Source organism: Manis pentadactyla, chromosome 12 (assembly GCF_030020395.1).
Source record: "Manis pentadactyla isolate mManPen7 chromosome 12, mManPen7.hap1, whole genome shotgun sequence".
NCBI classification, from domain to species: domain Eukaryota; kingdom Metazoa; phylum Chordata; class Mammalia; order Pholidota; family Manidae; genus Manis; species Manis pentadactyla.
In genome coordinates, this window is record NC_080030.1 from 93,999,573 (window position 1) to 94,018,279 (window position 18,707).

Genomic DNA, 18,707 nt, shown 5'->3' on the forward strand with positions numbered 1-18,707 from the left:
TGAAGACCTCTGCTATGCTGCATGCCTTACATAGACATGAATTATGAGCAAATGCATCCATAGGATCATGGCTACCCTCCGGTTATCAGTTATGATAGTTCACAGCTTTAAAGTCTTTTTAGCTCATTATAGAGCTATGTGTAGCAAATTCATATAAGCACAGCCAGATACGCTTTTTCCAAGAGGGACAGAGACTTAGAATCATAAAACTATAGCGGAAAGTGACCTTGGAAATGATCTAGTTCAACCCCTCATTTTACAGATAAGGAAATTAAGTTCTATAGAGGTTAAGTCACTTGGCAAAGGTCAGCCACCTGTAAGTGGCAGAACCAGGGCTTAAACCCACTTCCTGACCCTCCTTTCTCTGCTATAACTGCCATGTATGATAATCCCAGAGCCAGGTTGTAAACTAACAAAGAACTATATCCTACAGGAAGCACCTCAAATAGAATCCTGTCTAGTGAACTAGCTGTTTGCTATTTCTCTGTGGGCCTTGGTCTCTGGTAGATATATTCAAAGAAGATGCTAGTGACCTCTTTTTAATTCACGGACAGTTCTAAAATTTCAAAGAATTCAAAGGGCTGCCTGAAGGACATAAAAGAAAATGTGGGTTATCTATCATAAGGAAAAAAGAAAGGTAGATCCTTGGATCTGTATCACCCTTCCTATTCTCCAGGTAGTAATTCTCAAAGGACGTTATCAGATATTCAGGTGATGTGAACAGGTCCCAATATCAACAAGTCACATACTCAGCACTCCGTTACGATTTAGTTACCAATAGAAGAAGTGTGGAACTTATTTTAGATTTCCACCACCCACCCAAACATAGTTTCATGTTTGGTAGATGAGCAGTTCTCTTCGGTTAATTCTGAGATCCCCAACGTTTATGCCTCAAACATTTTGTGTCATCTAAGAAGAAACTACTATAGAATCTTACTGCAGGGATTCAATGCTGCTTCTGACAGAGTCGGTGAAGTGTTCTGCTGGCAGGACGTGTAACACTGGGGTCTCAAAGAAATTATTTGAGTGTATTTGGTTGATTTTAATAGCCTGACCTCTGAGAGTGTGAGCAGTGAGGCTGACAGGCAGAGGTGGGCCGTACACAACTGAATTAAAATGAAGCGCTGGCATCGCTCAGGGAAGCCTTCCCACACCTGCTTCTCATTTCCTCTAGTTATTTCTGGTAATGAAAATTGGAACCGTTGCTATATATTTTGGGGTCTAGAAGGTCTATACACTTTTCTTTCATACAATATGCTTGTGATTAAGTGTATGTCTCTGTCTGCAAAAAGACAAGACCTAAGTGTTCCTGGAAGAATAAGAAAAAAATCTTAAAGGAGTATTCCCTTAAAAACAGATTTTCTGCTTACTTCCCCAATTCCAGATGGAAGGCTGCAGCCTTCCTACCTGTCTGCTGACATGCTCATCTACTATTCTCTTTTACCTTTCTGCACACTGGCTTCGCCCTTCATTCAGGACCTGAATGGCAAAGTGGAATAATAATACCGACTTGTCTTAAAGAAGCTACAGGATTTCTCAGGGAAGTTGAAAGCATTTGGATGGGAGAGCAGCCCTCCCCAAATCCATTTCTCGCTTGGGCTTTTTATTCTGCAGACATCTCCCAGGCAGTCCTGATGTCTGTCTCAAAAGAATGGGATGTGTGGCTCAAAAATACCAATTGCAACCTTCCTTAGAGGGCTCTTAGCATAATTTGTGATGAGTTTAGGGCTGGAATTTGGCCCAGTCCCTAATCAATCTTTAGGTGGTCCTGGCTCTTATTTTCATATTGTTTAGGACAGCCTGCCCATCTTCTTATCATTGTCTGCTTTGAACTGACATTCTGAAGTGCAGCTGTATTGATAGTGACTTTCCCCTCCCCTCTCGGGTAGCTTAGAGTCTCATTGTTGAGGAGTAATAACATGCTATATATTCATATGCACATATGCACGAACTACCGTGTTCAGCATTTGCATTTACCTACACGTCTGCTGTGTGAGGGTATGCCATGTGAGAGAGCCAGCCTCTTTCCCCTGCCTGCCATGTGATGTCTATGTATTTATGAGTAGAAGAGTGAGGAGCACTTGGATGTATGAATCTGCTTGCAATTTCCTAATGGAATCTGGCAGAAGAGCTTTGCAATAGGATGAGTTCCAGTAATAACTGCATCCACGGAAGTGCTTTCCCCTTGTGCCCGTCACCTATTCAGCCTTCCGGAGCACTGAGAGATTCATCATGGTATGAACCAGATTCTCTTTCAGGTCAGCAAAGAATAATACTCTGTTGGAGAAGGGGAGACTCTTACAATTTTGTTCTCTTAAAATAGGGTGCGTCATGGGTAAGCGTCCAGGGGAACGAGCTCCTGAAGGGGGAAAGATGCTGTCCTCAATGACCAAGTCTCCTGCAGCTAACAGGGTTTTGGTCCTGCCATTCAAGGGGCAAAGTGCTAGGCGTGCTCTTTAAAGAGAGAACACGCCAGTTGCCAATGGGATTAGCAGTGAAAGGGCTTGAGAGTAGCAGCCTCTTCCACTGGAAGGTCCGTTCGGCGGGCATCCCAAGGTGAGAAACCTTAACTATTCAGAAATGGCTTCTGAATTCATTAACTGATTAATTAAAGCATCAGTACCTGAAGAGAATGCTAGAAGGGAGATTGACAGTGGTTAGGCACGTCAACATACAGAATCCATACACCTTGGAAATGTCTAATACTCTGCACACAGGCTTTTTAACTGAAACTTTATCTACCAGAGATCCATGTCCTCAGGGTCCTTGTCCAAATAAGGTCCATGTCCTTTCCTTATTAGGGAAGTCTTTGTTCAACTCACCTGGGATAATAAGGCCTTTGGATCACACATACCTCATTCCACAGATTCTACATGGAATGGAATGCTGCAATGTAGCTACACAGCCTTGGGCAGAAAAAAGGCAAGATAAGAATTTCTAAGGAGCATCCTGAACTTCCATATTCTTCTAAAGGACAATTGTTTTGTTATTGATTTGTTTCCTTCAAATACAATCTTCAGTTGCCAATAGGGAGAAAGATAAATGAAGACTATATTTGTTTACAGTTCACCTAAGGGGCAGAATCAAAGTATACATTCTTTTGCTATGGACACTTTCAGAGGATTTTAATGTTCTGCCTCCCCTTCTCATGTGGAGGTCTTGCCTTAGGCAACATGTATGAGATGTGATGGATAAACATCTGCTGTGGCAACACTCCAGATATCTTGGGGAAGAATTCTGAGAGCTCCAGCAATGGCTTTTAAGCCTGGCAGATGGCACGATGGCAGGAACAGGCTGGTGATTCTAGAGCTGGTTCACCTAAAACAGGCTGAGGAGGGAAAAAAATGATGTAGTCACTTTGCAGCTTCTTCATAGACTAAGCTTTGGAGGCCAGTATGATACCATCCACACGTCTGTGCCTCCTGAAGAGACAATGGCCTGAGTGCCTTCCTTGCTGGGGGCTGGGGGCAGAACTGGCAGCTTTGCAAGTGTCTGAAAATATGAATCAAAAGAAGAGAAATTATGTCTGATATATTAGTAGTACTGTTCAAATCCTCTACATTTTTATGGATATTTTTTGTCTATACTCCAACTATGATTATAGGATTGTCTATTTCCTCCTTTGTCTATTTTATTTCATGTGTTTTAAACTTTATTTTTAGGTGCATATACGTTTATGATTACTATGTCTTTCTGTTGAATTAAGAGAAGCCCCTTTTCCTCTGAAAAATTCCTTGGAATGAAGTCTACTTTTTCTGATATTATGATAGCTACTCCATCCTTCTTATGCTTACTGTTCTCATGACATATCTTTTCCCATCCAATTCATTTCGATCTATCTGAATCTTTGTATTTAAAGTACATCTCTTATAGGCAATATATGTCCAGGTTTTACTTTTTACCTGTTTTAACTCTCCCTGTCTTTTAATTAAAGTGTTTAATCCACTTGCATTTAATGTAATTATTGATATAGTTGAGTTGGATCTAGGTCTACCATTTCCTAGTCACTTTCTATTTGTCCCAGAAAACATTTTTTATGTGCCATTCAGAAAAGTTACCTAAGGCTTGGAAATTAAGGAAGATGGCTATGTACCCTCTCAAAGTCACCCCAGAGCATCGTCTAACAGGCCTGCCTAAAGTTCAGCTGAAGGCCAAGGGAAGACTTTGTTTGACTTGCTACTAACAAAACTAGGGTGCAGAGAAGTTAACTTGCTCAAGGTCACCCAGCAGTGAATGTTGGAGTTGGAATTCAGAGCCCCAGGCCACTTACTTGATCACTTTATCATCCCTGCCTCCCACTGGTAATTGCCTCATTATTGAGTCTATGGATAATTACAGAGGAAGGAGGGAGGGCTACTGCTCCCTCTAGCAAACGGTGGCACTTGCAGATGGCACTTTCCGTTAAAGGGAAGGGCAGCTGTGCCACACCTCAAGGCCCACCAGGGGTCCCAGGGCCCTGAGGTCCAGCCTGAATGCACAGGGTGTTTGTTCACCCTGCTGATCAGGAGCTCCTCTCATATACCATGCCTAATACATGGTTAGATGCATAGAAACAGAATGTTGTTTTCAGGAAGTGTTGCTGTGCATCCCAGTGACCTGCATTTGTTCTGATTTGACAGGGGAGTGGGGCTGAGGTGGAAGGAAACATAGTATGACCAGCCAGGAAAACGCACTGATGTAGCAAGTGTTAGTGATGTTTTAGGATTTCCCCACGAAGCTGCATGACCTCTTGCCACCCAGACACTCTCTTTCTTTAGAATGTTCTTGCTCATTCACCACAGCTGTTTGTTATTTTCTTAAATGTTAAAGCTTTTTATAGCTCTTCAGTTACTTATAAAAAGTACCAGTTATTCAGGAGTACTGGCTCAGTGCTGGTCTGATGAGCAGTGAGAAGGCATATTTTTGTTGCGTCTATTTTCTCGCCGCTCCCTGAGCCCACTCTTGCAAGTTTCCCCTTTGGGCTCACGTGACTCCAGATTTTTGGAATTCACTAAGAAGGTGAACCATCAGTTCGTCTTTGCTGCTTAAGAATAATTAATTGCTGACTCACCTCTCTGCCTGTGTTAATGTTTCTGGTTTTCCACCATTGCATGAAGAGTAGAGGAATGGGTGAAACTCACCCAGTCACAGGGACTCAAACCTGTACAGGTGCACCTGTGGGCTCTGGGGAAGAGAAGTCTCTTGGCTGTCATGCAGAGGAAAAAGCCAAGGACTTGGAGTGCCTTCACTGAGTAAGTAGGACCAGTCTGTCTAATCTGCCTTCCCTCGCAAAGCACTTAGGAACCAGTTATAAAAGGATCCTGATAGAATCAGAAGGAAGATATTAGCAACCACCTCAAGAACACAGATGATGTTTGCGTGTTTGAAGAAACTGGACCGTCTCTCTGCATCTCAGAGGCCTGTATATTGGTGTCTGGGTTGTATACACATTCTACACTATTAACACTAAACGACTGGGGAAATCGTTATCATCTTAGTACAAGAGGGTGTGATGGAGCACCACACGGGAGAATCCTTTCAGGAGAGCCAAGGTTGAGAAAATTTGCATGTGTGGTCCAGCATGGAGGCTTCCCATCTGTAAACCACAGACCGTGGGGGGCATGTGGAGGGACTGCAAAGGTCCTACCAAGCATTTTTTGCTCATTTAATGAACAACTATCCTACGTACATGTGTACTATTTTTCACAGGTAGGTAGATACTGAAATGATTACTAAAATATTTATTTAAAGACAACATCAATTTATTGGTGCTTTTTAACAAAAATCATGGTTATTTATTTATTTATTTACCTTAATATGCTCTTACAAGTGAATGTCCTTATGTACAGAATGTCTTACAGAGAAACTCCTTAGGAGCTATTTGACAATTATTTGGATTGAAGAGGATCAAATTATGGGTTTGTTTTTTGGTAACCATACCTCGGCCCTTTTTTCTTGGTGCTGGAAGAGTTGAAGTCTTCCTTTTAAAGAAGAGGGCAATTCACCTAGCATATTACCTGGGCTGATTTTGCAGAAATAAGTCCTTGTTAGGAGTGTTTTGAGGTCGAAAGAGACCTCATTCCAACCAGTGGTGACCTGGACTGATCCCAAGTGCCACTCTTGTAACAGGTCTATTTTAGAGCAAATTTTTTTTTAGCTTAGATCTTTTATTTGTGCCTATTACAATGTCATGCTTCTAAGTATCTATATAACAATAACAGTGACTAATATTTATTGAGCATTTAATATATGCCAGACACCACTCTAAACACTGTACATGTGTCATGTCAATATATCTTTGTAGTAGCTATTATTATTTTTATTTTATACATAAAGACATTAGACTCAGCTCAATAACCTGGCTTACCAGCACATAAGTGGCAGAGCCAGAATTTGAATTTAGACTGTCTGACTTTTGAGCCAACACTCTAAACCACCAAACTATATGCACTTTATGTTGAAAGTCTGACTGGAAACTGGGATATTATTTCAATATTTTAAGGGATTGTTTCTCCCCTCATAAATTTAGGATTTAATTTTCCTTTTTCATTTGAAAATTATTCTGCAATGTTAAGAAAACTTCTTTACCTAGCTAGACTATCCAGTATAAAAAAAACTTGTGGAAATTCACATGTACCAGTTTTTCTAACTCTGTTTGATAAAGCTTCTCTTTTCTTCCTTGAGGATATTTTCTCAGGAGCCCTAGGCATAAACGTGGGAGTTGGCATTTTCTCTTCTTGGCCTTAGTTCACCAACCTTTAAACAGGGGATACTTTTACTCTATAACCATTGTAAATAATTATAAATTAAAGAAGATATACAAATGGCCAGTGAAACAAGAAGAGACTCAGCATCACTAGTCATTAGGGAAATGCAAATTAAAATAATGAGATACCAATAAACACACACTAGAATGGTAAAAATGAAAAAAATGAAAAATGGAAAAAAGTGTTGGTGAGAAGGTGAAGCAACTGGAACTCTCATATGCTGTTGGTGGAAATGCAAAACAATGCCACCACTTTCAGAAAAATGGTTTGGCCATTTCTTATAAAGTTAAATATACACTTACTATATGATTCACCAATCCCATTTCTAGGCATTTACCTGTAAGAAATGAAAGCTATGTGCAACACAAAGAGCTATACCTGGATGTTCATAGGAGTTTTGTTCACAATAGCCCCCAACTAGACACGACCCAAATGTTCATCAGCTCCTCGAAGGATAAACTAAGTGTGATAAGTCCACACAATGGAATGTTACTTCACAACAAAAGGGAATAAACTCCTGGTAGACACGGAAACATGGAGAAATCTTTAAAACAACATGCTAAGTGAAGGAAGCTAGACACAATAAGACTGCATACTATATGATTCCATTTACATAAAATTCTAGAAAAGGCAAAATCACAGTGACATAAAGCAGATCTACAGTGGTCAGCAGGTGGGCAGCTGCCATAAAAGGGAATAAGGGAACTTTTGGGAATGATACAAACGTTCTGTGTCTTAATTGTAGTGCCAGTAGTTCGTGGAAAATCACCTTTGTTTGTCAAAACTCACCCAACGGCACTTTTAAAATCACACCTCAATGAAGCAGATTAGAAAAAATGTGTATAGATCTTTGTGACTGTGCAGTATATTGACAATTACATTTTTAAAACTCTACAGTCAACTTAGGTTGAGTTCAACCTAACTCATGTCACCAAAGGTTTAATAAAAAGGCTAGTGGTTTAAAATGTTTTTTTTTTAATTTATCATCTTGAAGTAATTTTTCAAACTGGAAAACAAACGTCATCCACCACATCAACAAAAAGAAGGACAAAAACCACATGATCATCTCCATAGTTGCTGAAAAAGCACTCAACAAAATTCAACATCCATTCATGATAAAAACTCTCAACAAAATGGGTAAGAGGGCAAGTACCTCAACATAATAAAGCCCGTATATGACGAACCCACAGCCAACATCGTACTTAACAGTGAGAAGCTGAAAGCTTTTCCCTTAAGATCGGGAACAAGACAAGGATGCCCACTCTCCCCACTTCTGTTCAACAAAGTAGTGGACGTCCTAGCCATGGCAATCATACAACACAAAGAAATAAAAGGCATCCAGATTGGTAAGGAAGAAGTCAAACTGTCACTGTTTGCAGATGACATGGTATTGTACATAAAAAACCCCAAAGAATCCACTCTAAAACTATTAGAACTAATATCTGAATTCAGCAAAGTTGCAGGATACAAAATTAATACACAGAAATCTGTTGCTTTCCTATACACTAATGATGAACTAGCAGAAAGAGAAATCAGGAAAACAATTCCATTCCCAATAGCATCAAAAAGAATAAAATATCTAGGAATAAACCTAACCAAGGAAGTGAAAGACCTATACCCTGAAAACTACATTACACTCATAAGAGAAATTAAAGAGGACACTAATAAATGGAAATTCATCCCATGCTCTTGGCTAGGAAGAACTAATATTGTCAAAATGGCCACCCTGCCTAAAGTAATCTACAGATTCAATGCAATCCCTATCAAAATACTGACAGCATTCTTCAATTAACTGGAACAAATAGTTCTAAAATTTATATGGAACCACCAAAGACCCCAAATAGCCAAAGCAATCCTGAGAAGGAAGAATAAAGCAGCAGGGATCTCGCTTCCCAACTTCAAGCTCTACTACAAAGCTTGATTACTACAGTAATCAAGACAATTTGGTACTGGCCCAAGAACAGACCCACAGACCGGTGGAACAGGATAGAGAGTCCAGATATTAACCCAAGCATATATGGTCAATTAATATATGATAAAGGAGCCATGGACATACAATGGAGAAATGACAGCCTCTTCAAAGGCTGGTGTTGGCAAAACTGGACAGCTACACGTAAGAGAATGAAAATGGATTACTGTCCAACTCCATACACAAAAGCATACTCAAAATGGATCAAAGACCTGAATGTAAGTCATGAAACCATAAAACTCTTAGAAGAAAACATAGGCAAAACTCTCTTGACTATAAACATGACAATTTCTTTATGAAAATATCTCCACAGGCAAGGGAAACAAAAGCAAAAATGAACAAGTGGGACTATATCAAACTAAAAGCCTCTGTACGGCAAAGGACACCATTAGTAGAAAGGTATTCTACAGTATGGGAGAATATATTCATAAATGACATATCCGATAAGGGGTTGACATCCAAAATATATAAAGAGCTCATGCATCTCAACCAACAAAAAGCAAATAATCCAATTAAAAAATGGGCAGAGGACCTGAAAAGACACTTCTCCGAAGAAGAAATTCAGATGGTCAACAGGCACATGAAAAGATGCTCCACATCGTAACCATCAGAGAAATGCAAATTAAAATTGCAATGAGATATCACATCAGACCAGTTAGGATGGCCACCATCCAAAAGACAAACAACAACAAATATTGGCAAGGATGTGGAGAAAGTGGAACCCTCCTACACTGCTGGTGGGAATGTAAATTAGTTCAACCATTGTGGAAAGCAGTATGGGGGTTCCTCGAAACACTCAAAATAGAAATACCATTTGACCCAGGAATTCCACTCCTAGGAATTTACCCTAAGAATGCAGCAGCCCAGTTTGAAAATGACATATGCACCCCTATGTTATTGCAGCACTATTTACAATAGTCAAGATATGGAAGCAACCTAAGTGTCCATCCGTAGATGAATAGATAAAGAAGATGTGGTACACATACACAATGGAATATTATTCAGCCATAAGAAGAAAACAAATCCTACCATTTGCAACAACATGGATGGAGCTAGAGGGTATTATGCTTAGTGAAATAAGCTAGATGGAGAAAGACAAGTACCAAATGATTTCACTCATCTGTGGAGTATAAGAACAAAGAGAAACTGAAGGAACAGAACAGCAGCAGACTCACAGAACCCAAGAATGGACTAACAGTTACCGAAGGGAAAGGGACTGGGGAGGATGGTGGGAAGGGAGGGATAAGGGGAATAAGGGGCATTACAATTAGCACACACAACATAGGGGGGCGGCACACGGGGAAGACAGTATAGCACAGAGAAGACAAGTAGTGACTCTATAGCATCTTACTACGCTGATGGACAGTGACTGTAATGGGGTCTGTTGGGGGGGACTTGATAATGGGGGGAATCTAGTAACCACAATGTTGCTCATGTAATTGTATATTAATAATACCAAAAACACAAAAACAAAAAAACAAGTAGTGCTTTGAATTTAATGTATATCAGCTATTTGATGAAAAAAAGGAAAAATTGAAATAAAGTTGCTCACAATCAAAATAATTCCATATCATTTATTCAGTGGTTGGGCAGCCCTCTAAGGGTCAGTACATCTTTATGTTTGTTGATCTTCTGTCACACTGAATCAACTGTCTGGTGAAGATGTTCTTTAGAATGTTTTATGGTCCTAGGTGACATACTGGTTGTTGTATGGCTCACCTAATACCAGAAATTCTCCATGTAGAATGAAGCCTGAATCCAAAGACCTACTGGGTAGGTCTGATTTAATTATAAGATATCAATTTATTTTTTGAGGGAAAAATAATGAATTATCCAGTTTATATTGCCTATGAGAACCAATAAAAAATAGTTTTTCCAATCATCATACCCTGCAGAGGTATAAATATATATCTACTCACCCTCTCCTTCAGTAAAAATATATTTATTAGGTGCTTACTTTAAGCAAGTCATTGTACTAAGTACTATGGAAAATGCAAAATTGCTTAAGCTATGATATTGTTATCCAATTTAGTTAAAAGCCTACACTTGGAAATTGGCTGAAATGTTTATAGGATTACATACAAATATTTATTTTTGGCTCTTTTCAGGTATAGGACTGAAAGGACATATATCCTTAAATCAGAATTCAGGGGTACAAACCCCACCACCACCACCTCATAGGTCTCCCACCAACCTGTCCCATTGTCTTGGAATGATGCTCTTCAAGGAATATTGTATTATGCATTCTCTTTTCCTTCCAGCCTTTATTCAAAGGCTTATACTCCTTGAGAAAGTGACATATTCAATTGCAAATTCCTTAAATTTAACTAGGATTTTCAGATACCTCTTTTTGGTGATAGAGGTAGCACTTGTTATTTCCCTTTTGAGGGACAACCTTTATCAACTTACATTTTTTTTGCTTAATCCTAGCCCCAAAGAGGTGTTGTAAGGCTTTATTAGCTTTATGCAATAATAGCCAAGATGGATGCCCAGAGAATGGAGCTGCTACTTAAAGTGTGGCCTTGGACCAGTATAACCTCACCTTGAAGCTTGTTAGAAATGCACAATCTCAGCATCTGCCGGCAGACAGACAGAATCCAAATCTGCGTATTAACAAGACCTCCAGGCATGTAGACCACAGGTTTCTTCAAACCCTGAAGCATTTTTGCTTCTCTCTGCCTCCCAGTAGTGTGAACTTTTAAGAGCTTGATTCCTTCTTCGGGAATATTTTGGAGGTCAGTACATCTTCTAGGACGGAAAGCCTTGAACCATTCAACAGGTTTTCTGTGAGATCTCTCTTGATGTTTACTTACCTCTTGCAGTTCAATAAGCATCTTTGTAAGTAAGAGGAAGAAATTGCAGGTATCTGAAAAGCTTATGCACACAACCAAAAGGGGCTCAGATTATGAGAGTCTGCTCTGCAACTCTCTTTATTTAATAAATGTTAAATGAAAATAATAAATGCCTTCCTGTTGGCTTGGGAATGGCTTTTGCATGGCCCTGGTACAAATACATTTTGTAATACTTTCAAAGCACTTGTTTTGTTCCTACGTGCTTCCTAGATGGAAGACAGTATTTACTTACTGAGCTGTGCATGGATTACTTTATTGGCTGAATCTATTTCTTCCATGCTTTGGCTGACGTCTGAGCCTAGACTTTTCTACTTACAGAGAACACACCTGAGGCGCAAGAGGACTAGTGTCCCCCAATGGTGCCCCCTCTCTCTCCATCTTTCCAAGAGTTGTTTGTCCCCAGAGGTGGTCTCATCCTCTGTTGTAAGAAGCCACTCAGATATGGGGACAGTATGAAGGGGGGGAGAATGGGAGTTAGGAGACAAAGCCCTTGGAAAGCCACCTGACCTCCCTGAACCTTAGTGTTTTGACCTGCAGAGGGGAAGGGTCAGACTAGATGATGTGTGAGCCTCTTCCCACTGAACCAAAGAACCGTGGACCGTGAGTTAGATTTGTGCCACCATGACACCCCTTTCATGTTCATTTCCCTGTGTGTGTAATCACTGCAACTACAAAATGAAGCTCCTATTTTACGGTTGAAGAAACTGGTTCCCAGAGAGGATAAGTGACTTCCTCCCTTTCACCCAACTTAGATGGCAGGCCCTGAACTCAGGACTCAAACACATGACTTTAGTCCATAGTCCTTGCCGCTACACCTCAGCTGTCACCAACTCAGACCTTTTACATATTTAATCATGTGTCTTAAGGCTGTCCAAAAGTCAGACATTCTAAGTCTATCTGCTACTATAAGCCGGTTAAAACAAACCAACTAAAAACCAGTCTCCTGTAGGTATACAGCTGCAGAAAATATACAACAAATTTGAGTCCTTTTCAGATCATACATTCTGAAGAGGGCAAAATACTTTTCTAAACACTGCATCTTTGTCTCAAACTCCCCCTCCAAAGGTGAGCAGAAGCAAGTACTTCAAAGCCATTTCAAAGAGAAAAACAGAGGCAGGACAATTAAGTGAGCTACCTTCGACTTCTCAGTTTGAAGTGGACAATAATTGCAGCCACCTGACGTTGCTGTTACCTTTTTTCTCATCCAGCTGCGGGTCCTGTCTGCTGCTCTGTGCCCCCTGTTCTCACGCCCAGGTGAGGCTGTCCCCAGCTGGCGGCCCCAGAAAATGGGGGGAGGGCAGTTCTGTAAGGAAACAACAGGAAAATGCAGAATGCAATGACCCCATGAATATTCTTAGGGTTTGATGACACGGGAAAGGATCTCTACATTCCCTGCAGGGCACCGTTGAAATTAAATATTTTACCAGCTTTAGCTAAACCTCAATTTTTTTGTCCTACTAAAAACAGGCACTTATTTATTTGGAGTTTAATTACCAATATAGCTTTGTTCTGCATGGATAGAATGCAAAAATGTCAAGAACAGTTGGCTAGAGTCAGACCAAGTGAGAAAAACAGCTGCTTCCTTTTTAATTTTTTTTTTTTAAATATTTTAACACCCAAGTAAGTAGCAAACAGGCAAAGAGGGTAACTTAGGGTTGTGGTTTAGAGTGTGGGCATCAAACTGCCTTTCCACCTTTGCTACTTATAACCCTTTGACCCTGAGAAAGTTCTTTCTCAGGTTAGTTTCCTCATCTGTGAGACGGGGGTAATAATGGAAGTTACCTCCTAGGGTGGCTGGCCGTGTACACCTGCAAAGTGCTTATAGCAGAGCCCAGGTGAAAGTAGAACTCCACAGTGTCACCTGTTATTGTTGTTATTGTTATTAGTGAGGAGGAAACAGTGAAACATTTCACTTTTACTTGATTTGAGCCTAATACTATATGATTGAACTCTAGCACACCAGGTAAGGAACATAACTCATCAACTGAGAAACTCTACATGGTTGCCCAAATCAAGAGGTGAATTGTAGATGGGCTGGCAAATAGCCAGTCTAAAAAAAAAAGGACCAAACATAGAAGACATATAAAAAACGGATAATGCAAATAACCTAATGTAGGATTAGTAACCTAATCTATTGTAATGTTTACTGTCTGAAGTGATAGTGTGGCAACAAATGATCAGGGGCCTTCTGAAATCCACAGAGCAAAGTCAGTTTTAACATAATGGAGAATCACACTGTGTTTGGTTGTATAGTTAGGGGAAGGACAATTCCCTCATGGCAAGTAAATAAATGTCTACTCTGGTTTGTACATCAGTCTTGAATATGTGTAGTTAGTGTGAATCAGTTCTCTTCATTCTAATTAACTTGTATGAACTAATACATTCAAGTCCTGGACCCAGCAATACTGACCCTTTGTATTTTGGGAATTCATGCAGCACTACAGTCTGCAGAATCTAACCACTGAAGTTGTTTTACCTCTTTCTGGTATATCTCTCATTAGACATCAGAGCTTAAAAGATCAGGATTCCTGTTTCAGTCCCACCAAAGTCATTGCACGTATTACTTCTTCAGCTTATCAGGAAAGACAAGAATGCTCTGGATGCCTTTGTGGGAAAGCTGACGTAACAAAAGACTAAACCAAAGATAAATATCAAAGTGAAGAGAAAAGGCTCCTCAGACATGATGCGAAGTGGCAGAGTCTAAATTGAGTGGAAAGTGATAGAAAAGAGCAAACCTCTTGGAAAGATCCAAATGATACTTACATGCAAATTTTGGTAATGTACAGTTGCCTATCACACACGCGCAAGTCCTTCTGTGGCCACTATCAAAGCAGTTCCTGGGCCACAAGAGGGAAATGATTGCATTACTTCACCATCAGTCATTGTTCTTCATCTAAAAAATTATTTTCCAGAGCTCACTCTGTTCACCATGCATGGCTCCCCTTTTCAGCAGTTCCAAAAAAAATCAAATCCAGTCTCAGAAAGTAAAACATTTGCCACCACTGAAGAGTCAAACGAATATATCACAGGTACAGGGGTGCTCCACAGGCTGAGCAATGGCAGTATCTTGGGGCAAAGGCAGAGGCTCTCAGGCAGCTGGTCTGGTGGATTAACACTAACCTGGTGGGGTAAGTTCTAGTGTGTTTGCAGTGGGGTACAGCGTGCTAGTAAGTGCACAGATTCTCAGAGCCTGTCTGCCGGGTTCTACTTCTGACTGCCGTTTTCTGGGGGCAAGTTCGCCTTGGGCAAGTTACGAAGCCTCCTTGGACCTTAAACTCATCTGAAAATGAGTTTAAACCTTGTAAGGTTGTTATGAGGACTAAAGTGGGTCATACATTCAGAGTGCCTGGCACATAGTCAGCATCATCTTAGGGTTGATTATTGTTAAGTAACCAACCCTCCTTGACCCCATCTTGGGATAGCCCACTGCTGACCCTGCCCACCTGGGGACAGAATAGAGTCAGGTGTTTCCCTCCACAGTGGGTGCTGGCTTTCCCCAGCAGCAGCCCTGCTTGGGTGCCCCAGTGGTTAATTATTTACTTGCTTCTTTCTCTCCCTTTCTCTCTTCTATGTACTCCTTTGTCTCATCTATCTTTCTTGAGATACAGGTGAGAATTGATGATGAACTTGATATATATCTTTTTAGTTTTATGGGTTCAATGGTTGAGATATGTGCTTATTTGTCTATCTTGTTTTATAATTCAGGAGAATTATAAAGAATCAGAGACCGTATGTTTTATTTGTTTTGGTGTTACAGTGGTAGATAGCAGGGGACTGCGTGCTGTGTGAATATTTGCATCTCAGAAATATTAGCATCTGCAACTTGTAAAAGAGTGTTTGAAAGAAACTATTTTGAATGAAATGTACCATTTGAAAATATTTACTTCTGAATTTTGAGGAAGAAAACTTTTGAAACTGAGTGCAGTTTGAAAATTGTATTCATGTTATGTCTAAAGCAAAAGTAATTTTAAAAAATAAAATGTTAGTGACAAAAAGCCCCCTTTCTACATATCCATTATGGAGGTTGTCAGAAGGACTAGAATAGGTATAATTTCTTAGAGCTAAAATTCAAATCGGTCTGTTCTCCTTTAGCCACACGTTGCTGTTGGAACAATGTAACACATCGCCTAACAGTGTGAGGGCCCACCAGGCTAATTTATGGGATTTGGAATGTTAAGGCCTATCAAGTGATCTAATTGTTTCAACAGTGCTAAAGGATTTATAATAATCTTCAAGATCAGGGCTGTGCTCGTCTGAACTTCCCCTTTCCCACCTCCACCCCCTGCTTCCTTCTCTCCCTCTGAGCAGTTAAATTCTATTGTGTTTGCCAGATTTAAGTTTTATAGGAAAAAGTTGAAGGGAGAGCCTGGGCTCAAGTCTTGGGGTGAGATTACATATGGAAATTCATGGGGGTCTCTCTATAATTACCGTTTGTGCATTTTATGAAACTACTGCTGGGTTGGGAATGGCTGGCAGTCTTGACACGAAGGAGGTTTGGATGGAAAAGGGTGGGTTTATAAGGTTGGGGTGGAATTGCTCAGGGAGCCCCAGGAGATCATGGCACCCCTCTGCCAGTCTCCCCTCCCCTGAAACACCTTCATCAGGCCCTCACACTCGCGCACTGACATTAATCTGGATGACATAGTGTGGATGAAATGAGAGTTCCTGTGGCCAGGATTCTCACCTGGCCCAGGCTGACTAGCTCACTGCACACCTGTGGGCCATACATGGCTGTTGACTCTATATAAAGAGCTGTGCCCAGTGCCCTGGGTGCGACACGGTGGCAGGGCTGCAAGGCTGCAGGAGAGCAGAGCAGAGGCTGGAGTGGTGGCAGTGCCGAGGACAGAGGCCCAGAGGATGGCTGTGTAGGCAGAGAGGCCCAGAGGACAGCTGTATGGACAGAGGGGCCCAGAGGCAGAGACCGGCTTGCTGCACGCAGACTCGCTCTGAGTGAATGGGATTCTAGTGACTGACCTGCCACCTGAAATAAAGTTGGGTATAACTCTTTCACCCCAAAGAGCGTTCTGCTGTCAATTTTCTTTGGTCACATTGAATCCATAGAAAACTTGCCTGGGGCTGAAACCTATTGGCAAGACACATAGTAAAAACCCATTTTAACTGATGTGTCGTGAAATGAACTTGGACAACAAGCGCATATGCAGCCCCCCAAATCCGATTGTTCAAAGCCCTGTAAATGCACAGAGGGCAGTGTGACAGATGAGGCAAGCCAAGCTCGATATGATGATCACTTACACAAAGGAGGTGCCTGTGTCCCAATAACACTGCAGTGTGTGGTTCGATAAGAAGAGAGGCAAGGACACGTGAAGTTTAGTGTTTTCCCCAGTGCATCCAAGTTGCTAATTTTTATAGTTGCCATAAAGACACTGTCAGCTTTCTAGTAGGCACAAAGATTTTTTCTTGAGTTAAAAGAAAAAAGAAAAAAACAGCGGGAAGATAAGGTTTTTATCTCACCCTTTATGGAGGGGTTACTGTTTGCCAAACAATTAACAAATCAACATGCAAAATCTCCAGGTGAGGGTGAGGTTTACGGTCCTGGCTTTATAGGGAGCACTTAGAAATTGTGTGCTAGCCAGTCAGTAAGCAGCTGGGGATTGGATTATGAGCTGAAGGACCCTGAGATTAAGGAGGGACAAGAGACAGCACGGGGACATTGCCTGGAGAGGTGTCAGGAGGAAGCAACGCTGGTGGCAGCCAAGCCAAGTGGACGAGGACAGTCAGAGGTTCCCTCCAGGGTTAGAATCTACTGGATGAAGGGCTGGGTGGAGCTGTTCAGGTGCTGCCACAGCCTTGATTCGCCAGCCCCAGATTTGCTTCGTGCCAGGAGGAAAGCACAGGACTTTCTGTCTGGTGTCATTTGCCTGGACCTCAGGGCTGGGTTTTGGTTTTGTGTTCTTTTCCTGGTGGTGGGAGTGGGGCTCCCTTTCTCCTCTCTATCCTAATCTGTTTTCCTTCATCAATCTTCTCTATGAGCTTCAGTTTCCTCACTCGGAAAATAATATAACAGCTTTGGGGATGCTTAAATAAGCCACTGCCCAGTACAGAAGAGGAGTTTTCCCAACATCTATTTCTTTCCTTCCAAAACTGCCATCAGAGGAAACACCTACAGGGATTTTTAAATGGCATGCTGTCTGAGGTCATTAGCAAAGAATGTCAAAAAGAATGACCCCTCTGCCGGTTCTCAGTGCTCAGGGAAGCCCTTCAGCTGGGCACGCTGGCCTCCGCGGGTGGGAGTGTGGCGGCAGCCGTGGTGTCAGCTCCCCACCTCCCAGGGCCTTTGAGTAGGCCCCTCACTGACCTTCACACAGGGGCCCATGAGGGCCCGCTCATTAGCATGCTCACAATGTTTGGCAAAGGCAAGCCCAGATAAGGGCATGAGACAGTCTTTTTTTGTCCTGTTTTTCAACACGAGTCCACCCATTTTCCAGAAGACAATTAAATTTCTTTCTGGGGTCATAACCATTGATACAGCCACCAGAAGGCTCTGGCTCTGGCTGTTCTCAGACCTGGGTTCAGGCGCTGTTTGTGAGCTGGGCTCTGGTCCTTGCCCACAGTCTGCGGCAGGAGGGCAGAGGTGGTGATGTGTAGCTTCAAGGAACTGCAGTTTCGAGGGGTGCGGCTGAGAACTTTTCCATACCCACACCATCGTTCTGTATCCCCCAGCCCCTGGCAGGGTCAGGGGTGCCCCTAATAAGCCTCCCCCACAGAACACTGGAGATGGGGAGGCAGAGAATGTGTCTCCCTTCCCTTCCTCTGGTTAAAGGGTTGCTTGACTCAAGGATCTCCATCTTGTCAATTTCCTACACAGGTTCCCTGAAATGACAAGCTTGGGTGACTGCTTCAGATAACACGACTTGAAGAACTTTGTTTAGAAAGGCATAAAAACTTTGCCATGACTGAAAACTATTGAGGTGACAAGGGATTTGGAATAGTGATCATTTTAGATTATGACCTCGGATTTGGTGAGAGCTTGTGTTTTCTCTGTTGTTATTTGATATGGGTAGGAAAGCAGGCACTGCATGTTTTGTGCAGACTCCACGTGGGAAGTTGGGGCAGGGGTGGAGTGGGTAGTGGGTGAACCATGGCATGTGGAAGGGAACCGTGCCCTGACTGACTTAATTA